The sequence below is a fragment of the Chiloscyllium plagiosum genome, chromosome 22 (assembly GCF_004010195.1).
Source record: "Chiloscyllium plagiosum isolate BGI_BamShark_2017 chromosome 22, ASM401019v2, whole genome shotgun sequence".
Lineage (NCBI taxonomy): Eukaryota > Metazoa > Chordata > Chondrichthyes > Orectolobiformes > Hemiscylliidae > Chiloscyllium > Chiloscyllium plagiosum.
The window spans coordinates 18,397,641-18,421,031 of NC_057731.1; the positions used below are offsets into that span (position 1 = coordinate 18,397,641).

General features: G+C 40.8%; 1 protein-coding gene across 10 annotated transcripts in view; it reads left to right on the top strand.

The window, feature by feature from the left end:
- The window catches only part of LOC122561107 (heparan sulfate glucosamine 3-O-sulfotransferase 1-like), a 142,516-nt gene that overhangs the window by 39,367 nt on the left and 79,758 nt on the right, over positions 1-23,391 (top strand). For 3 of the 10 annotated variants that reach the window (XM_043712526.1, XM_043712533.1, XM_043712532.1), the window contains 2 exons: positions 3,002-3,100; positions 15,004-15,087. The exons of 3 other annotated variants lie outside the window; for them this stretch is intronic. The gene's annotated coding sequence lies outside the window, so the exon portion shown is untranslated. Of the gene's footprint in view, positions 1-3,001; positions 3,101-15,003; positions 15,088-17,048; positions 19,586-22,217; positions 22,294-23,391 lie in introns of those variants that run through there. 4 more of the 10 variants (XM_043712527.1, XM_043712534.1, XR_006314903.1 and 1 more) reach the window with 3 other exon arrangements.

Here is a 23,391-nt window from a genome sequence, read left to right on the forward strand (position 1 = left end):
GTTTATTTAAACACTACAGTTGAAACACAAACAAAAGAAAACGGAATTGAAAATAACATAACTATTTGAAAACTCAACCGGCTTGATAACACAACTTAACTAAGGAGCTATTCAATTCCCACATCGTCCCATAAACACACCTCTTGGCAAACGGCCATTTCAAACACAGGTTCTTACAGGCAGGAGAGATTTCAAAGAGAGAAGTCAGGCAAGGATCATCTGCTGAAGCATGCATGACTGCCTGCTAAAACTAAACCAAACTAGAAAAAACCTGAACTAAGAAAACTGACCCTGTCATTGTTAAAGAAGACAACTTGATACCTCTGCCTTTATGACCTCTCTTGAAAAACAAACAATGACAAAAGAACCTTGTTAAAGGGATAGTATTGTCACATGTTAAAACTTTGATTATATTATTAGCTATGCAACCGTTTAACATTGTGAAAACAATGAATATTAGAATCAGGTATAAAATGGGTTGTTGATTCATTAACATCCATTTGAGAAAATTGTCACCATCAAATGCATTATGTCTTCTTTCACTATGGGTGACAAACCATGTCATTGTACACACTGATGTTTCCTTTAGATATTATGTTTACATATATGTAGATGCAGACAGTTGCGTAACACTTAAAGATGTTAATCTGCATTAATCTTTGTGTATTTTACTTAATTAAATGTTGAGACACTAGTTCATTTTATGTTCCTATTTTCCAAAGCCCTTCATACTATTTTTCTGTTTTACAATAATGTGAATAAAGTTTGGTCAATAATTTCCCTCCATTAGAAGGCACTTTAAAAAGTATTTAGTTGGTTGCAAATTTTTTCCAAATGTATGTTTTTCTTCCTTTTTCTTTACAAAAAGTGAGTCGATACGAAAAATATTTGGCGTGCGTGCATTCAGTTTGCTCCATATTGGGTTTCTGCTTTAATGGTATCATGGAAAATATAATAAATGAAATTTGTGAAATGCAGTAATTGTCTGAGCCTTTTATGAAGTAGGATTTGTGAATTTTTCACAACTCCATAGGCTGAGTTGACTCCTTTGGTGGAAGAACTTGATTGGTTGAGCATGTAGACATAAATAAAGAAGATTACAGTACTTCTTCTTGACGCTCTTGAAGGGTCAGGAATCCCTGTCATTTTGCATAACTTCATAGAATCCCTACATTGTGGAAGTAGGCCATCGAGCCATCAAGTCCATACTGACCCTCTGAAGTGCATCCCACCTGGATCCACTCCCCTACTCTATCCTGTAACTCTGCATTTCTTATGGATACTCCACCTACCATGCACATCCCTGGACACTATGGGCAACTTAGCATGGCCAATTCATCTAACCTGCACATCTTTGGACTATGAGAAAAAATTGGAACATGCAATGAAACCCATGTAGACACAGGGAGAATGTACAAACTCTGCACAGACAGTTGCCTGAGGGTGGAATCAAACTGAGGTCTCTGGCGCTGTGAGACGGCAGTGCTAACCACAGTGACCAGGCTAACCGAGTATCATGGAGTGTTACCTACATTGAAAGAATCACAATCATCATATTTCACGGAGAGTAATCCACCTTTTCAATGTAAATTAGCTACATGATCATTCTTTTTCTTTGCCACAGTTACAACTTTCATTTAAAACATTCTTAAGAATAATTCCTGAGCAAGTTTGTAAATCTAAAAAGAAAATTGGACCTACCTGGAACTATGTATGATAACATCTATGTATGTGACTGAGAGGAGGAATTATATCAATGCGACATAATATATTAACCTGGATTTTCTGATGGCCAGATAGCTGTTTTCCCAGTACAGATGGGAGTTGTGTTGGTGTATGGGAACCGTATGGAATACCATCATAGCAAATGCTGTAGAAATTGCCTGGGAAAGTGAAAATTCCATTGGGCAAATTTTTTCACACCTAACAGTCTCCTTATAAACTAGTGACTTAGGATGGTTCTGATAAAATTAAGTCAATAGATACTCTGAAAATGTTTAGACTATTATTCACGTAGTCTAACTCCTAACTAACTATTCAACTGACTCCATACCTACCTCATACACCTCCCACAGACCATCTACAACCCCAGGACCTTGACCTGATATCTCCAGGATACGGGAACCCCCATCACCTGATCCAGATTCGACCATCCTTCACTCAAAGTGGGCCCGACCCCCATTCACTCAGTTTAGACCCAATCCCCAGGACCTGACCCATCTTTACTCTCTATGAAAAGAGGCAGAGTAACACTATTAATAAACAATGAGATCATTAGAGAGAAATGACCTACGTTCAGAAGGTCAAAATGTTCTTTAGGGAAGGAAATCTGTGATCTTTACCTGGTCTGAACCAAATGTGATTCCAGACCTATGTGTCCTGGGTAATTAGTGATAAGGACTAAATGTTGACTTAGTCAGCAATGCCTTCATGTCATGAACAAATAAAATAATATAGAATCTGTTTGGGTAGGGATAACAAAAAACTCAGGAAATAAATAATTGGTGGACATTACTTGTCGGCCATTTGACAGTAACCACACTATAGGACAGAATAGATGTCAAGAAATACTGGGCAATTGTAGGAAAGGTGCCTCAGACGTCATGTGAGATTATAATCTTCATTTAGATGGGATAAATCAAATAAGCAAAAGTAGCCTGAGGGTTGAATTTGTGGAGTGTTTGAGAGAGTTCAGGAGAACAATACATTTTAGAACCAATGATGGAACAGGCTATTTTAGAGCTGGTAATGCGTAATGAGGTAGGGATATTTAATAACTTCATAGTTAAGGATCCTTGAGGTAAGTGTGATTGTATCATGTTACAATTTTACATTCTGTTTGAGGGTGAGGAATGTGTCAGAAAATTGAAATTTAAAATTCAAAAAAGGCAATTATAAGGTATGAAGACAGGACCAGGTACAGTGAAATGGAAAAATCGTGTAAAGGTGTAGCAGTAGCAAACATTTTATGCATATATTTCATTATTCTCTTTCTCAATAGAATATATCCTTGAAAGACTCAATGAGGAGGATGCACCATCATGGACGGATAACTAAGGAAGTTGATGATATAAGAAAGAAGGTGTACAATGCTGCAAAGGTCAATAGTCGGATAAGAATAATTTTAGAAACCAGCAAAGGTTTGACTAAGAAAGAATAATGAGGGAGAAATTGGAGTATGATAAAAATCTAGCAAGACATTTAAACATTTAAACATTTTTATTGTTTGGTTTTATAAGTGTATTAAAAAAAAGCTAAATTGGGCATTCTACCCTCAGGGAGTATTAATAATGAGAAATAATGAAATGTTAGAGTCTCTGAAGAAGTATTTTGTATCTATCTTCATAGCAGAAGAGGCAAAAATCATTCTAGAAAAGCACAAAAATCAAAAGGTAAAAAGGAGGGAGGAATTTAAAATAATCAGGTTACTCTGAAAGCTCACTAGCCTTGGGGCTGATAGGGCCCCTTGACCAGATGGCCTGCATCTTAGGGTCTTAAAAATTGAGGCTGCAGAGATACTTGATGCAATCTTAAATGTTGGAGCAGTTTGGAAAAATAAAACGTGACACCTCTGTTGGATGGATATACTTAGCAGGAAACCACAGGCTAGTTAACCTCACAGCTGTCATTAGGAAAATGCTGAAATTCATTATTAACAAAGTAAACAGGACATTTAGATAAGCATAAAACAATCAGGTTGAGACCCCTTGGTTTTGTGAAAGTGAAATCATGTTTGACAAATTTGTAAGAATTCTTTAAGGATGTACCAAAAAGGATGTATAAATGGGAACTAATAGATATAGTGTAAAAAGCATTTTGAAAAGCATTGGAGAAAGTACCATGTAAAGATTACTACAAAAGGTAAAAGCTCATGCTCTTGGAGGTGATATATTGGCATGGCTAGTGGACTGGTTAACAAAGTCAGCATTAATGGGTCATTTCCCGGTTGCCATACTGTGACTAGAAGAGTGCCAGAGGGATCAGTGTTGAGGCCTCAACTATTTACGATCTATATTAAGGGGTTAGTTGAATAGACCAATTATAATGTAGGCATTCTTTGCTGCTGATACAGAAGTAGACCGGAAAGCAAGTTTTGAGGAGTTTACAAAGAGTTGACAAAGGGACATTGATAGGCTAAGTGAGTGGGCAAATGTTTGGCAGATGGAGTGTTTTATGGGCAAGGCAAAGATGCGGTGATCTTCGAAGTGGGCTTGAGGTGAGTGAGCAGTAACGATAGAAAGTGAAGTGGCCATGGGTACACCCAGGTCTGATGTAAGGGATGTATGTCTAACCCTGCACATAAGCAGCCTGGCAGCAGCATTGCAATGAAAGGTGCTGTCATCATCGGGATTGTGGTGCTGGAAAAGCACAGTAGGTCAGGCAGCATCCACGAAGCAGGAGAATTGACGCTTCGGGCATAAGCCCTTCATCAGGAATTTGCTGGCATGCTTCAAAGTACAGTATTGATGTGCAGTGTTTTAATGGGATTGGAGATGTGCCATGTGAGGCAGGTGTGTGTCCAATGCAAACCTCCATGGATAGGAACTACATATGGTCACTGCCCATGGAGTGTAGCCTGAAATGTTGAGAATTGTTGACCAAGCTAGAGGCACGGAGGAGCAAGCAGCGAGATGGAGGTGCCCGGTACCTGCTCTGACATACCAGTCAGGAATTATCGCTGTCTAGTTACTCTGCACAAGAGGGAGAATAGGATACTGTATATACGTTAGGTGTGATTAGATACTATTGAGATGTAAATGCATGTAACTAGGTGTCTCAACTTTCCAGTGAGATAGTCACCTCATCATTTAAACCTTGTGTGAAAAATCAGACTTTTTCTTGACATCTCAAATCTAATTTTTCTGAACTTGCCACATTTTCCCAATAGTTTTGCCATTGCCCACATCATTCAGGTGCTGGGGAAAATTCAACTCATTATTTTCTTACATCTGTTCTATGGATGTATTATGACATTAATCCAGGAGTACCCAGTACTTCCCATAAAAATATACTGTCATCATGAAGGTTTAGAACTTGGAAATTTTCACATGAGGGGCATTCATGCTTAAGACAACATTCTGTTGTTACAAAAACAGAAATTGATGGAAAAACTTGGCAGGTCTGACAGCAAGTGTGGAGAGAAAGCAGAATTAATGTTTTCAGTTCAGTGACCCTCCTTCAGAGCAGAACCATTTTGTTGTTGCCTGAGCACATTAGGCTAAATTTCCCTAAAATTAGGTTGTATTAATTTCAAGGAGGAGGCGCAGTTAAATTTACTATGGGTTTCCCTCTGGCCCTTGTGACTTTTTTGCACAATTTTACATTGTTCACCTTATTAAGTATGCCCCACTCCTCCACAACACTGCCTTGCACTCATCAGTGGCAAAATGTTCCCTGGTGTCAGGACTGTCTTGCATTCACACCAGACTGCAGGCCTGGTGTGAAATGGCCACCTGAGTCAGCGCTGTCTGTGGCTTGCATGAGCAAGCTGCAGTGTCTCAAGAAGTTAATGATCTTCGGATTACTGCAAAAAAGATTGCCACCATCTTCTGTCTATTGCCTCACAGTCACTCAAACTCTGTCATTGTACCTACTTCCTAACAAGGCTTAAGGTCTAACCTTCTCAATATTAATTCAGCACCTTCCCTCAATGTCTAAGATCCCAAACTACTCATCCTTCCTGCTCTGTGTTTCCTACTCACTCACTTTGGTAGCTCACCACCTTTCCTGACTGATGATGGGTATATGAATTGGAAGGGTTTAGAGGGATATGGGCCAGGCGCTGGCAGGTGGGACTAGATTGGGTTGGGATATCTGGTCGGCATGGACGGGTTGGACCGAAGGGTCTGTTTCCATGCTGTACATCTCTATGATTCTATGACTCTATGATGATAGTCCCCTCAGACTGCTTCTGACTGCCAATCATGACAGGTTGCCTGGCTATTTAGCTGTTCTAAAAGTACAGGCAAGGCAGAGATGCCATGTACATCCACACAGTAAGTGCGAAGTGTGTGAATGTGAGGAGCCCTGATTCACTGGTGGGTGCCTGTTCATGCAAATTGGCCTTACAGTTGCATTGAAATGAACAGTGTTGGTTAGCTGCAAAATGCAGCATTGAAGTACCAAGCTGTACTTGGTCTCAAATGTGGCATGATGAGGGGGGTGAGGCTGGTGCTTTGTGTATGCCAACCTCTGTGGACAGGGGATACAAGAATTCATTCCCTGTGGAATGTGTTGGGAGATACTGGTCAAAGTAGGGATCCAGAAAAGACACCTGCTCAGACGCTCATGTGAGGAATTGTCAAGTTTCTCTCCACTGCCTGGGAAAATAACAAACTGCAAATGAATGAGCATCCGTGCAGTGAGGTTCCCATCTAACCCTGGGTAGCACATCAGCCTTTTATTTCTCAGTATTGAGAATCTCATTTTTCGGATCTCACGATACTCTCCAACCAACACGCCACTGCCCATTTCCTCTCATTTACTTCCCATGTACTCTGACGAGTTTCAAAACACTAAGCCCCACATCATGGGATGACAAGACAATTGGCAGAGAATGATAAATCCTGCAGCTTGAACGTCTCTGGGGAGTTGCAACATTTTATACTATGCTTCATTTTTCTAAGTATTGCATTGCATCATGCACCCCCACACCTGAAATCAATCTCAGCACATCAAAAGTTTTGAAAGAGTGGGCAGAGGTTGCAAAATAAAAGCTAGAGAAAGTACAATCATTTTCTTTCATACATCTTCTAGTCTGCACAGTCAAGAAATCGCTCCCAATTTTGTGTAGTGTGCAGAGCAGAGAAAATGAATGAGCAAAATATATCCTGCTATTTCTCTTTACATCCAAGATGGCAGCAGACACCAGCTTGTTTTGATGACTAGAGCTGGCTTTTTGATATGTGTGAGAATCAGTTATGGATATATTTATGCATCTGCTGTCACAGACAGTGACTCCAGGTTTTAGACGTTCTGGTAGTCATTACATATTAATGGCAACATTCAACTGAGAATTTGGCTGGAATAGGTGTTTTAAGTTGCAGCTGAGCATATAATTAGGTGCTCTTTCTATTTTGTTCCCAAAAAATCACATTAGCATTCAGTAAGAGTAGAAATTACCATTGATGATAATAGCACTCTAATGGCTCATGTGGTTATATAATATTTCTCTGTCTGTTATTTTGACAGAATTGTTGAACAGTTCAAAATAAATGGGCATTATGCACAATAGTGAATTCCACATTGTAGAAAATTTGAGTTTAAGAATATATTGCTGGGTGGACACCACGGGAGACCTGTGTGTCAGAAAAGTTCTCATCCACAAAATACTGTGAAATTGAGCAGAAATCTATTGATGTGACTATTATTTCAAATCTGAACAAATTCAACTCTGCTGAACAAGTGACTTTGAAGCAGCTATGAATCTATGAGGTTAATTAATCTTAGCTATTTCTGTAGCTGATTAATGCTATAAATTCTATAGTTCTACCATGTGTTTTGATGCTTTGATAATTAATGATTTGGAGATGCCGGTGTTGGACTGGGGTGTACAAACTTAAAAATCACACAACACCAGGTTATAGTCCAACAGGTTTAATTGGAAGCACACTAGCTTTCGGAGCGACGCTCCTTCATCAGGTGATTGTCAATCACCCGATGAAGGAGCGTCGCTCCGAAAGCTAGTGTGCTTCCAAATAAACCTGTTGGACTATAAACTGGTGTTGTGTGATTTTTAACTTTGATAATTAATGCTTCTCATCCTTGGTCCCATTTCAGAGAATCTTCTCTAAGTCCTCTCAATGGCCTTGATATCTTTCTTAAAGTTAGGCAGCCAGAACTGTCTCACTCCACTCTTTTCTGTTTTCTGTAGGTTTACTATTTCTTCCATGCCTCAATTTATACGCCAAGGGTCATGTGGTTTTAACTTGAAGCCTTTGACCTTCAAATTTAACAATGTGCCTTTGTCACCTGTATCACTCATGTTTATTCAGGGCAGGTACCCATGGTAGGAGATTCAGTAAAGTTTAGATCAGAACATTGCTGGAAAAGCACAGCAGTGTCAGGCAGCATCCGAGGAGCAGGAAAATCGCCGTTTCGGGCAAAAGCCCTTCATCAGGAATAGAGGCAGGAAGCCTCCAGAGTGGAGAGATAAATGGGGGGGATGGGGCTGGGGAGAAGGTAGCAAAGAGTACAATAGGTGAATGGGGGATGGGGATGGAGGTGATAGATCAGAGGGGGGGATGGAGTGGATAGGTGAGAAGGGAGATTGGCAGGTAGGACAGGTCATGAGGACAGTGCTGAGCTGGAGTGAGTCTCTCTCTCACTGCAATCCCCAGGTCATCTCTCTGGAGGCTTCCTGCCTCTATTCCTGATGAAGGCCTTTTGCCCGAAATGTTGATTTCCTGCTCCTCGGTTGCTGCCTGACCTGCTGTGCTTTTCCAGCACCACTCTGATCTAAACTCTGGTTTCCAGCATCTGCAGTCCTCACTTTTGCCCGATTCAGTAAAGTTGTCCATGCTTTGGACACTTTGACCAGTTTATATATTAAATATAGTTTATCCAAGCATTCTTTTCAGTGAGGAGAACAAAGGGTCACAATTCAGTTTGCAGTTCAACTTGATTTTGTTAACAAAATATTCCCTATTAAAAACAACATGTGAGCATTTCCCAAATTCCCACAATATGTACTCTCTGTCTAGCTCCATCCATCTGAGAAAGGATATTATCCGCAGTGATCCACATGTTTGAGGTGGACCGTTAGAATCTCCTTTCTCTCTGGTGTAGGGCTGCCCCTCTGCTATGAATATATGGGTCTGGCAGATCAGGGCAAATCGTCTACTGAGTTTTCTTGGGCTGCCACATGGTCTTCTTCCATGAGTCCTACTGTGAATCCTGACTGAGGGGTGGTATTCAGGTGTGTGTTTTGATCTTTCTTGCTCTGGACCTCACCTTTGGCCAATGGGGACCTTTCCTTGTTGCCATACTGGGGAGATGTAAAGAGCACAGCCTCAGGCACTGGCTGGAAGTCAAGGTGCCAGAAAGTCTGATTGATGCTTCTGCTATACAGAAGCCTTGGGCTGGTTATAGCTGTTTCCCTGAAGCTTTGTGACCTTTTTGACCTGAGTTTCCACTGTTCCATGTAGCTGATAGCTGCTGTTTAATGTAGCTTGGCCAATTTTCTATCAGGCCTGATTTCTCTGGCTATGGGTCGATTTAGAATGTCCAGTTTTGGGCCCATGGCTTCTTGACCATGTTAAGCCTTTTGCACCATGTTGAAATGCGATTAGTTATTTACCTGAGGAGCAGTGAGTACTGCAGTGCCACTTTAGTACAAAATGCTTGAGCAGTAAGGAGAAAAATTGCGACAGATTTTGTTCATTAAAAGAGCTGTGCACCCCTTCTACCACTCCTTAATGGATCAGGAACAGTTGATTGTAACTGCTTGACATCTCCACTGTGACCTCCTTCTGCAGATGTTCAAAGACAGACTTTAGGCCATTTCAATCAGCCGTTCATTGAATTCAGATGGATGCTTGTTTCCAGTTAAATATATCATCATCCAACACTGAGGGGTGCCAGAGGATCCATACCTTTTAACAATAAGATATTGAATAAGTTAAAATGCTGTTCCAGTATACGTGGACTCCATCTGTCACTAGCTACAAGGTTTCCACTTTCACAAACCATGATGTTCTCACTACCTGGGCTTACTACAATTTATTTTTAAAAAGACTAAATCATAGAATTCCTAAAGTGTGGAAAGAGGCCATTTGGCCCATTGGGTCTGCATCAACCCTCTGAACAGCATCCCACTCAGGCCCAGTCACAGGCCTCACTCTATGCCTGTAAACCCACTTTTCCCATGGCTAATCCACCTGGCCTGTACATCCTTGGAGTCTATGTACAATTTAGCATTTGCAATTCACCTAACATGCACATCTTTGTACTGTGAGAAAACACCAGAGCACCTGCAGAAGCAGTGAGAACACACAAATTCCACACAGACAGTTATTCCAGGCTGAAAATTGAACCCAGTTCCCTGGCTTTGTGAGGCAATGGTGCTTTGCACTTGCCTCCCCAGTCCCTGATTTTATTCTATTGCAAGTTGAATGTGCATCTTTTGAAGTAGATAGTTTGATGATCAGTGGTAAAACTGCCACTTTGGACTGTTTCAGTCTAACAGACTGTGCTTAAAATCGTCCCTCAAAAGTAAACTGTGAAACAAGGTTAATTTAGGAGAGTGTTAAATGAGTTCTGTTTCTGTCTTATATTTTTTCTCAGTGATGTAGGAACTGCATGGTTAGTGACACTAACACGAAGCAAACAAGCAAGACTCAATAAACAGTGTTGTCTGGCTTTAAGCGCTTGATAAATTTATCATCCACCATTTATAGTGGGTAAATTCTGTTTGCATGAACATGTCCATTAAAGGTAGTAAGGACAGAATTTAAACTCTTCAAGACTGTTCTTCTTTGCATAATGTATAATTTACTGCATTATTACTCCTCCCAAATGTTTGAACTCTTATTACACTGCATTAAATGTCAATTGCCATCTACGTGCCCACTCACAGGACAGAATTGGATTCATGGTGTGCCATCCCGAATGGTGAAACCTATGGTCTTGTTGAACTTTAGAGAGTCAAATCCCTTCTCATTCACACAACAGATGACTCTGATGCCACCATGATTAGTCAATTATCCCAGTGCTCTAGGGAATTGAGCAATGACTACAAAATCCATTGCCCAGGGTGCTGAGCTGTGGTAGTTCTGTGATGAAAACGATGAGTGCATTTCGAACTAGTGTATATTCAGTTATCCACAAACGGGGTATTGGTGAATGAGGCAGAATCAAAACCAAGCGAGGTGTTGCCTGTGCAGCCATCAATATCTTCTAAACGTGAAAGTTTATGCAGGGTTTACACGATTCATATATTCAAGGTGTAATGATAAGAATGCATGATAGCCTGAAAGACTGTCCTTACCATAAGTGTGAGTGGGCTGATGGGGGACTGGGGTGGGGATAGACCTGTTGACGTGTGCATGTCACCTCTCCCCTGGAACCTTCCTGCATTCTGGTCCTCCTTCATACATTGACCCACTCCATGCCATCGTTAGAGGTTCCATTAGGTCATGCCATGCCTATCCCAACCTCAGGGTAGACATTGCCTCAGACTTCCCCTGCTATTATGGACAAGCCCTGCCAGCCAGCACCCTCTGACTGACCCACTGGACTGGACAACTAATGGACAGTGCTGACTCTCCATTGTTTAGGTCTCTCATTTGTCTTCATGGCCTGGACTCAAATTCCCCAGTCACACTCAAGGCATGAGGACATTTCCATATTATATTTCCATGTCCCTGGCACCCCTGAGTTGGTCCTGAGCCTCCATGCAAACTGCAATTCCCCTACTCCCCTCCCGATGCCACATATTTCAACAAAGCCAACTGATGCATGCCAGCTTTTAATTACTGACGGGATTCCCATGCACTGCTAACTTATCCCTGAAGTTAGGACTAAGCTTCAATAAGTTTTAAAGGTAATGAAAATTCATAGCATACAAATATAATACAGGTAGGAACATATCATGACACGGTGTCAGTCCTGACCCATTACTGCCATGTAATTATTAAATGTGCATTTCAGACCCCACTGAAATAACTCCAGGAAGACAAGAATCCCATCATCAAGTCATCCTTTCATTTATATATGCAAAGTACATGACATTGACCCAGCTAGCTCAGAGCTGGTTCCTAAAGTGCATGGAACCCTGACATTCCTGTCTATATTTGTCAGCCTGGGCTTCCTGATTGAACCAGCTTAACAGCCCCCAACCAGGGAACTCATATCCCATGAGGTCCACCTGCTGACCTCGTTTCAGTCATTACACCCACATAATTAACTCACCTCTCTATCTACAATTTCTACTCCAGGAATTTTCATTAAATTCTGAATTCTTCATACAATTTACTAAAACTCTTCGCATTTTCATGAGATTTGTGTCAAGGGAAAACTCCTTTCATAACATTGATTTGCAAAGTTGTCAATGAATACATCACCCCTGGGAATATGCCTGGTTTATAAAACAACAATGAAATAGCTGTAAACTCAGTTTAGCCACCTCTGACAGTAACCTTATGTGTAACCACCTGCAACTGTTTGACAACACAACAATTCAAATTCCAGGCACATTAAAAATTAGGTATTGGATGCAGTACAGTCATTGGTTATTGACCAATATAAACTGTACTGTAACTAATTTATTTTGAACACAGCATGAGAATGTACTGGACTATAAGGAAACCTCCTTATAAAGAGGTTTATTAACCATGTCTTATTAAAGTACAACCTATTGCTTTTACCATTCCTTTTTATCCTGTCAGTTATTTATATCAAACAGCCTCATGAGACTGAATGACCAGCTCTTGGTTGAAAGGTAGAAATGGTCAATTGCCATTACCAAAGACATCAGTTACAATGGTGTAGATTAAACTTTATCGAATGGTTTCCTGTGTAATAATCCACTAGCATCCTGCATGTTCTTTAAAGGTGATTTCCAATGAAATAGGAAGCTATGACAATTTGTTGTATTGTCTGCTCCAGGTTAAGTATCAGCTGCTGCCTAACTGCCTCTTAAACAAAGCCAAGGCTTTAAGCTCAGCAAATGTGGAAGACCCAACTGTCCATTAACCATAGGAATAAGGACAAAAAAAAAAGCAGCAACTCCTGGAGAAACTATAAAAAGATACTGCCAGACCTACTGAGGTTCTCCAGCACTTTCCGTTTTTATTTCCAAAGAATTTCATTGTAAATTTGGAAACAAATGTAGAATTCAATAACTTAAGTCAAGGTTTTATATTTACCACCTGCTGCAGGAAAGTCAGTGTCAATTGTCCAGCACAATATATTTCACTGTGTAATTATGACTATCTATATAGACAACTGTAATGGAAACCTAAATCAGAATATGAGGGAGAATGAAAAAATGAAATGTTAACATGGCTAAATGAAGCACATTAGGAGGATCTTCAAATGGACCCAAAGCGCCACATGGACTGAATCACCTGTTTCTGTGTTGTATATTTCATACATTCTGCATTATTCAAAAGTGTTTAAAGTATAGGTCCCAGAAGTCGTACAGATTTAGCCCAAAGCAATTTTCCTCAAGTTCAGCAAATTGTTTTCTTATAATCACCATTCGTTGCTTCATAGTTAGTCCTGTTGAAGTCTTAAAAGGTTGGCTTTTTCATACTGTTTTAGTTTGAGGCTATACCCAGTAACACGGGGAAGAGTGGGAAAAAATCTCTCTCATTGCCCTCAGCTGCTGAAACACTATTCCTCCATAAAGCAGATCCAGAAAAGAAAAATCAGATCCAGAAAAAAAAAATCAGATCCAGAGGGACTCTTATGAGTGTCCCTACCTCTGAGCTAGGAGACCCAGGTTCATGTCCCACCTGCTCCAGAGCCATGTCCTAACATCTAACATAGGGGCACAGTGGCTCAGTGTTTAGCACTGCTGCCTCACAGCACCAGGGTCCCAGGTACGATTCCAGCCTCGGGCGACTGACTGTGTGAAGTTTGCATATTCTCCCCGTGTCTGCGTGGGTTTCCTCTGGGTCCTCCGGTTTCCTCCCACAGTCCAAAGATGTGCAGGTCAGGTGAATTGGCCGTGCTAAATTGCCCCATAGTGTTAGGTGCATTAGTCAGAGGGAAATGGGTTTGGGCGGGTTACTCTTCGGAGGGTCGGTGTGGACTGGTTGGGCCGAAGAGCCTGTTTCCACACTATTTTCTCTGGGTGCTAATTCCAAAGATGTGCAGGTCAGGTGAATTGGCCGTGCTAAATTGCCCCATAGTGTTAGGTGCATTAGTCAGAGGGAAATGGGTTTGGGCGGGTTACTCTTCGGAGGGTCGGTGTGGACTGGTTGGGCCGAAGAGCCTGTTTCCACACTATAGGGAATCTGATCTAATCTCTAAATAGGTTGATTAGAAAATATTTCCAGTCGAATGTGTTTTTGTAATAAGGAAAATGCAAACTGAAGGACTTGTATGGTGCAGTGGCACTGCCCCTACCTCTGAGCCAGGAGACCCAGATCCAATCTTAACTGCTCCAGAGGCGTGTTATAACATCTCTGAGCAGATTGATTAGGAAAATAAAGCAGATCGAGGAAGGAGCTTTGTAGTGCAGTGGTAATGGTCCTATCTCTGAGCCAAGAGGCCTGGTTCAAGTACCACTTGCTCCAGAGGTGTGCAATAGCAGCTCTAAACAAGATGGTTAGAGAGTATCAACAAAAGCATAAAGCAGATCCAGGACCAAAAACAAAGGCAGAGCTAGAAGGGGCTATTTTGGAGTGGCAGTGTCCCTATCTCTGAGCCAGGAGGCCAACGTTCCATTCCCACCTGTTCTGCAAATTTGTCATAACAAATCTAAACAGGTTGCATAAGAAGATCCACAAACAGATCCAGACAGGGCTCCTGTCATGCAGTGGTAGTGTCCCTATTTCTGAGCCAGGTGGCCTGTGTTCAAGTCCTACCTTATCCAGATAAGAGGCATAACAGGTCTGATTTAAAGCAAAATAAAGCAGATCCAATACAAGCTTTGCAAGTAAATATCTAATTGGCTGCTCAACCAATTGACTGGTCATGATCAGTAGTTGGGGAGAAAGGTCACAGTGATTTGGTGGAGGGAAAGCCATTCAGTTGTGTATGATAACATTTCCAGATACAGAACCAAAACAAAATAAAACCGATCTACCCTTTGGCTGCACTGGCATTTTACTGGTGATAGTAAATAGTGAGAAAAAATGTCATGGTGATTTGGTGGAATAAAACCATTCAGTTGTGTGTAAGAGTACTCTGGATATATATAAAATAAACCAGTTCCAGCATGTAAATGGCTGAACAATTGATTTACAGAATCATAGAATGATTCTTAAAAGTAAAAACTTGAGGGAACCAACAAGTGGGAAAGACCTACTAATCTCACTAATCTACCCATTTCAGATACATCTGTCCATCCATGAGAGTACTGATAGGAGTGACCACCGCACAATCCTTGTGGAGACGCCTTCGTACATTGACCATCAGGTTGTATTGTAAAACTGGAATTGATTTCAAATTGACCCGCAGCTCAAACTTTGGCATCTATGAGCTTATATTCAGCTATAACCTGTAAGCTCTGGCCCAGATACCCCCACGCCACCACAATACTCAGAGGGCCAGGCTAACCTTCTGAGGACATGGGTTCAAATAAACCCATAAGGGGTTTGGAGTATAACAGTAGGGAAGTTTTACTGCAACTGTACAAGTTGCTGGTGGGACCACACCCAGAGCGCTGTGAATAGTTTTGGTCATCTTATTGAAAGAAACATATCATTTCATTAGAGGCAGAGAAGGTTTACTGGGATGATCCCATTGTGAAGAGATTGGCTTATGAACAAAGGCTAAGCTGTTTGGGACTCTACTCATTGGAATTTAGAAGCATGAGAGGTGACTTCATTGAAACATCTAGGATTCCTAAGGGTCTCGTCAGGGTAAATACTAAGAGGGTGTTTCCCCTCATGGGAGAGTCTAGCAATAGACCGCATAGTCTCAGAATACAGGGGCACTAATTTTAAGACTGAGATGAGGAGGAATTTCTTCCCTGAGAGAGTTGAGTTTTTGAAACTCCTTGTCACAAAGGCCCAAAGGGGCAAAGTCCTTGTGTAATTTAAGGCTGAGATTGATCCTTGATCAGTTGGGGAATCAACGTTTATATGGAAAGGGCAGAAAAGTAGACAAAAGGAGTGTCAGATCAGCTTTGATCCTACTGAATGGTAAGCAGGCTCAAGAGCCTGTATGGCCTACTCCTGTTCCTCGGTCTCATCATCTTAACTGCCCTCTGAATAGTATAACAAGTCACTCACTTGATGGGAAATTGAGGTTGGGCAATAAATATTGGCCTTCCCAGTGACATGCATAACCACTGAAAAAATATTTAAATAACATGCGTAGTTTGGGAAATGCCAGGGCCCTCAGCTCCAGACCTTGTTATAGCTTTGATTCAAACATAGGCAAAAGAACGGTATTCCTGAGGTTAGTGTTTGATATCAAGGCAGCATTTATCTGAGCAGAGCATCAATAAGCCCTCACAAAATCCTAAGGGAATCAGGAGAACCTGTCTGTCCACTGGTTGGAGCTATACCGTGCTGAAAAGAAGGTGATAGTGTTTTTTCAAAGTCAATCATTTCAGACCCAGGATATCAATGCAGGTGTTCCTCAGATTAATGTCCTAGATCTGAACATCTTCAATCACCTTGTCAATGATCTTCCTTCCAACATCTAATTATAATGGCAGATGCAATATAATGTGGTAGCAGTATGTACCCCATCTATGAGATGAACTATGCCAGTTCAATGTGCTCCCTTTGATGGCCATTTCCAAACCCATGACCTCTACCACCTAGAAGGACAAGGGCAGCAGATAATGGAATGCCATTACCTGTCAATTCCCCTCCAAGGCACACATCACTCTGACTGGTTTTGGGTTTTGCTTTACTGTTGCTCAGTCAAAATTCTGGAACTTCTTCCTAATACCACATGGACTGGGTTGGTTCTCAACAGCATAACAGCACACTTACTTAAGGGCACTTGAACTGCAAATGCTCAAATATATTAACACCTTTTAAAAAAGCCCTCCTCCCCCACCATTGACCAAGGCTCACTTTCATCCAATGATTTCACTGTCCAGGTGGACAAAGTGAAAGCTTTCCCCCAAAGTTGTATTGCACACAGCTCATCAATTTCCTGCTTTGATATGGGATGTTTTCTGTTAAATAATACAAAATACAATTTCTGGCAATAATGAGATTTGCTATTCTGCTGATGTGTTTAAGTGTGAATTCATAAAATATTAATGTGTTTTACTTCAGTGCTCTCCACGCTGTGTGCTGCAGCTTAAATGAGAAAGTTGAATGTTATTTTGGTTAATGTCTTGAGCAGTGCGAGTTGATGCATTTGCAGTTACTCATATAAATTGGGCTAAATACTTTTATCTTTCTGTTACAAAGGTTTATCCCGTCTGTTGCTTGTCTTCTTCTGTGGAATGATTAAAGCTGAGGCTGTGAATCCTGACTGCTGCCTACATTTGGTTATCTGCATGATCCGTAACAACACTCCTGTCACTGCTTATTTGCCTTGCAAAGCAAAGGAGAGGTGTCAAAGATATACACTAGACTGCTGAGAGGCTTTAGCTCCTGAGATTATCTTTTACTGATTTAGGGATAATTTAGCAGCATCCAAGTCTCGAGAGACCAATGAAAATTTAGTTGGAGCCACAGCAGAATCTGTGGCCCTTAATAATACTTCTGAGCATCTGTTTTGCTGCAAAATGATTTTAACACCACAGCTGGATTTATCGCATGATACCTGTCCAAGGAATTATTCTAATAATACGCTCCTGCAGTTCTGCAGTGATAGTCTGAGATGCGCATGCATACCAAAAAAACATTATTAACATGTTAAATCATTTGAAAACTAATGGTTGAAATTTGTTAATAAGGGCTTATAATGTATTAATTTTCACACACACCAGGTGATATTAGAGTCAATGGGGGATGAAGGAAATGATTTAACACTCTTGATGTCATGGTAGGAACAGCTGACTGATTTCTGACGTCTGACTTTTACCTGCTTCACTGTGACAGTGAATTCTGAAGCTCACCTTTTTCTGGGTGAAGAAATTTCTCCTCCTCTCAGTCCTAAAAGGTTCAACCCTTATCCTTAAAATATGACCTCTGATTCTGGACTCCCGACCATTGGGAACTACATCGAAGTTGTCCAGTCCTGTTAGAATTTTGTGGGTTTCTATGAGATACCCCACCCCTCCCGCCTCATTCTTCTAAACTCTAGTAATACAATCCTACGTAACCCAATCTCTCCTCATATGTCACTTCTGCTATCCAACGAATTTTGGTAAAACCTTCGCTGCACTCCCTGTACAGCAAGAACATGCTTTCTCAGATAAGGAGACTAAAATTGCATACAGTATTCCAAGTGTGGCCTCACCATGGCCCTGTATAATTGCTGCAAGTCACCCTTGTTCCTGTACTCAAATCTTCTCGCCATGAAGGCCAACATACCCTTTCAAATAATACTCTGTGATCTAACATCCGGATCAATCGTATAACAGATGTTAAATTATCCGAAGAAATGCTATTTTCTTTTGCCTTCTGACTTGCCTAAAACTATTTCTATGCAGTTGATATTGCTTGAGTGGCCCTGAGAAAAGTTAGTTCTGCTGTCTCTCCATTTGGCTGCAGCAGAGATAGAACAGAGGCAGATGTGACTGGGCTGGGCTTGTGATGTTAGGGTCCAGGCTAATGCTCTGAGAACTGAGATTCAACTCTTACCATGGCAGCTCACTTAAATTCAATTATTACATCTAGAGTTGAAAGCTAGCCTCCGTAATCATCATCATAAAGCTATTATTGATTGCCGAAATCCTATCTAGTTCACTGATGTGCTTTAGGAAAGGAAATCTTTTGTTCTGTGACATCAAACTTGTTTACCTTGAAACGGCCCAGGAAACCATACAGTTCGAGGGTAATTAGGGATGAAGAACAAATGCCAGTCTTGTCAATGACACACACATATTCCATAAAAGAATAGTGTTAAAAAAAGGGGTTCAATAGTATAATTGATTGCTACTGTGCCAAAAGTCAAACAGGATAATCATTTTTCACGACTTTGATGCAAACATTGATCTAGGTAACAGATGTGGGAAAGAACCACCAAAAATAAGTGGGATATACTGCTATTAAACAATGATCTCCTCTTGCTGATGTTGGAGCTGAGCATGGTCCCTTAATCACCAATAGTTTCCATCTCCCTGACCACAGAATGTATGCAGAGGCCATTTGTTGTTTTAACAGCAAATGGACAATGTTTTAATTGGACAGGTGGGGAAGGCAAGTTTTCGCAAAACCATGTGTGACACTCACTGATGGACTGACCATCTTCGTAGTTTCAAAACTTCATTCAATATTCATGCCCTAGACACCTTAGAACATGAAAATCTAAACTCTTTTGATGTTTCAAGGCTCAAACAGTGGTCATGAGGGAAACCATCTCAGAGAAACTCCAAAATTTCAGTTTGTGAAGTGAAAATGGGTGTTGCATTGAGAATGACTGAATGATCTTCTGAGATATAATATTTTACACTGCTGTGGATTCCCTTACCCCTACCTCTGGTCAGAATCAAGATTGGTTTAATAAAAACAATGAGGTAATCCAGAAATGACTGGAGAAGAAACATTGCCACTACAGGGCTTAAATAATGACAAAAATTATGACATTATGACAAAAAATGTATTAACAGGACTGACCAATGCAAGCTCAGAGAGATTAGTTTAGATTGCCTACAGTGTGGAAACAGGCACTTTGACCCAGCAAGTCCATGCCAATCCTCCGAAGAATAACCCACCTAGACCCATTCCCCTATCCTACACTTATCCCTGATGAATGCACACAATATGGGCGATTTAGCATGGTCAGTTCACCTGGCCTGCACATCCTTGGACTGTGGGAGGAAGCCAGAGCGCCCAGAGGAAACCCACACAGACACAGGGAGAACGTGCAAACTCCACACAGACAGTCGCCCGAAGCTGGAATCAAACCCAGGTTCTGTGAGGCAGCAGTGCTAACCACTGAGCCACCATGCCAATCAGCTGAATTTAACAGTACACAAGCTTTATTCACAATGTGATACAGGTGTATAATATATTTTCATCCTTATTATTTGGGAACGTGGATTCTAAAGCTGAGGTAAATGAGATTTTGATTTTTAGTTTTGTGAAGTGACTTTTTTTAAGATGAGTTGAAACAGCAACACCAACAAAATCATATGATTTAAGCTAAATGACTTGACAAGCTACCTGGTGAGATCCTGCTGAATTGTTTGCTAAGGTGAACTTTTACAACTCAGAGGATGAGAGGCCAGAAGTAGGTTGAGTTTCGAAGAAAAGATCCATAGCTGCTAATATGCTGTTGAGCATCCTCAAAATAGTCAAAGTAAAAGGCAATACATTAGCCGGAGTCTGTATGTCTCAGGGTGAGATGTAAAAAGTCACATTTGGTGAATATGCAGAAAGTTGTCAAAAGGAAGCTTTTGTCACCTTGTCAGACAAGTAAGAAATCAAAGATTGAAGGTAAGAGTTCCACTTCACCAGTGCTGAGTGTAAAGGATATTGTTGGGGAAAAAGGGTTGAATCTTTATTTTGTAATTCATAATATCTTTCCAAATTGTCTTTGTATTTTTATTTTCTTCTGTGTAATAAAATTGTGTTGTTTTGTTAAAAGGACATTGGCAGCCTTGCATGAATATGTTCAATGACTGATTGCCATGGTAACCAAATTGCAAAACAAAAACTTGAGGTCCACTAAGCCAGGTTTCACTCTGGGATCGGATTGTCTAGTATTACCATCAACTTGGATCAAAACAGTAAGCTGACTGCAAAGACAGGAAGAAACTCGATAATGATCTAAAATCGGTCAACCAGTCCCATCGTACTGCTTCAGCACCAAACCTTGATGTCAATGGATTAATACTGCTCACAGAAAATGCCCAAATTCTTGAAAGATAGGCAGACCACTTTAACCGTATCTTCAATCAGCCTTTATCCATCAACAAGGAAGCAATTAACAAGCTGCCATAGCTTGCTGTCAGCTCCTTGCTTGATATCCCTCCCATATTGATTGCATGTGTCATTTCTAACAAAGTGCTAACTTGTAGCAGAACTCCAGGAGATGGTGCTACACTAACTGAGGTCCGCAAGGCTAAAAGTCAATGAATGATTAAGAAAATCACTGAACTCCTTAAGTATATGTTGGATCATGTTACTGTCCAACAAGACAATAAAAAGCCTCCCATGTCAGTGCACACTAAAAAAAAGTATCACATTGTTGAATAATACTTCATAACATAGAAAGATTGTCTTTTGAAAGAAATAATAGCCCCCATTAACAGGGACCTGTGCCTAACTAGGATGAGAATTTTACTTGTTGCCATCCAGTACATTAGTTAGGTGAAGGTGAAAACTATCAAGATATTATGGCAGGGATCAGAAAGAAACAATGCTGATGATGAGCCCACACCAGATGCCTTCCTTTATTACTGTATATTCTCGCTATCCTGCAAGCAGGCAATGTGATATATTCTTTTTATTGTCCAGCGCCGGCAGCCACCCACTGCTTTGTTAACAGTAAGTTCCATAGTAATAGGAGTAAATGTCATCCTCCCCTGCTCTCCAAGTTCTGCTTACCTTCTGGATCATGAAGCATCATTTTTAAAGGAGAACGTATCTCCCAAAGAGAGACCATTACTCACTTCCTCTTGACCTTCATCAGGGTTTATGCCTGAAAAATCGATTTTCCTGCTCCTCAGATGCTGCCTGACCTGCTGTGCTTTTCCAGCATCACACTCCCGACTCTGATCTCCAGCATTTGCAATCCTCACTTTCTCCTGGTCAAGATGGCAGTAGAGTAAGCTGCTCCAGCCAGAGCTCCTCTGCTTTGTCTGTTCTTTTCTCTCTTTGTTTCTTCTCCTTGCTGTGTTAGAGGAAAGAAGGAGCTGGTGAGCCCTGGAGGTGAATCCTGGAGCAGCAGCCAGCACAGGGAAGCAGTCCTGGAACTTACCTTGGAGCAGCTGAGAGCCCGTACAGAGTGGACTGGAGGCTTGGAACACAGCAAGGCCGGTTGTTGGATTGGGGTCTAGCGCAGGCAGTCAGACCCCGTATGGAAGCCCCTGCGCTGAGCTGCTGCAATATAATGTTTTTGAAATTTTTTTATCTGACTGCATTCCTTTAACTATGCCTTATTTCTAACTTATTCTTTAAACACTGTAAAGTAATGCAACTATATTTATCTTTTTCCTCTTTTATATCTAAGACTGGTACTTAAGATGGCACCATACAAGACAACTTTGTAAAACTTTTCACTATACTTCAGTAATTGAGTAGGCGTGACGATAAAGGATATTCTATTCTATTCAATCTTGTCTAAGACCTTGGAGATTGTAACTTGCGTGGCAATCTGATTTAAACCCACTATGTGTGTGCATAAAGAGCTGCAGAAATATTGTTCCAAATTGCTTCACCACAGATTATCACTAGGTAATTCTGTTACTGCTACTTCTGTCTTATTAGCTGTGAATAAAATCGGAATCGGAATTGTATCCCATTTGGTATGCAATAAATAAGGACTTCATTAAGGACCTTGGGAAATTGGAACTGGCAGCCAATCCAAGCAAAAGAGCAAGTGAGTCTTTCCTTGTGATCTTTGGCACTGGGTTGTCCCATTGCTGCGGGACTCTGTTCTGAACCTTTCAGAACTTCTTATTAAGGTCTTAAATCCCAGATATTAATGGGTTTATTTTAAAATCTGAGACGATGGAAGTAACTAAGTACACACCGTTCAAAAATGATTGCACTATTAGACATTTCTAGTCCTATTTCCCCTTTCGCAGTTTGTAAAATCAAATTATGCTCAATGCTATTTTACTTAAAGAATAACTTAACTTTAGGTATAGAATGATTTTCGAGCAGTTTTTCTTTACATTTCATTGATTGAGTGCATTGCTGGCTAAGCCAAGATTTATTGCCCAGTCCTAATTGCCCAGGGGTCAATTAAGAATCGACCACATTGCTGTAGGTCTGGAGTCACTTATAGGTCAGCCCAAGAAAGGGCAGCAAATTTCCTTCCCTAAAGGACATTAGTGAAGTAGGTGGGGGTTTTATTTATGACATTTGAGACATATTGACCATCCGGCTAGCTTTTTATTCCAGATTTTTTAAAATTCAAATTTCACCATCTGCCATGATGTGGTTTGGACTCATATTCCCAGAATGTTAGCTTGGAGTTCGGAATTACTGATGTAATACTATACTGCCATGTCCTCTGTTCTAACTGTGCATTGAGTATTCCTGTCCTGACAGAGTTCTGTGACAGCTACTTAGAAAACAGAGCAACACGAAAAAGAAACATTCACAAGCCAACACCAACAAGTATCAATGTGATAAATGCCATTTTGTTGTATGAAATTTGTACGAAGCAAGTCATCAATCTGTGAAAATGGTAATATTCAGGGACAGAGAGTTTGAGAGTTGCTACATCTGATTATTCCGAAATATTAGTTATATACAAATCTGCCCAGGAACAATAGCGGGGCTTGTTACAAGGTTTTAAATAGCTCACTCACAACAGGTCGACGTAACTGAACAGATTATTCAGAGTAGTTAAAAGATAACAGGCAGTTTGTTTGGAGCAGGTAAAGATGAAGTTGGTTTCACTTAAGGTATTATTTAGTTCAGTGGATCTGAAAAGAAGCTGTCTGTCAGAGAGTGGCAGCTTAACAAA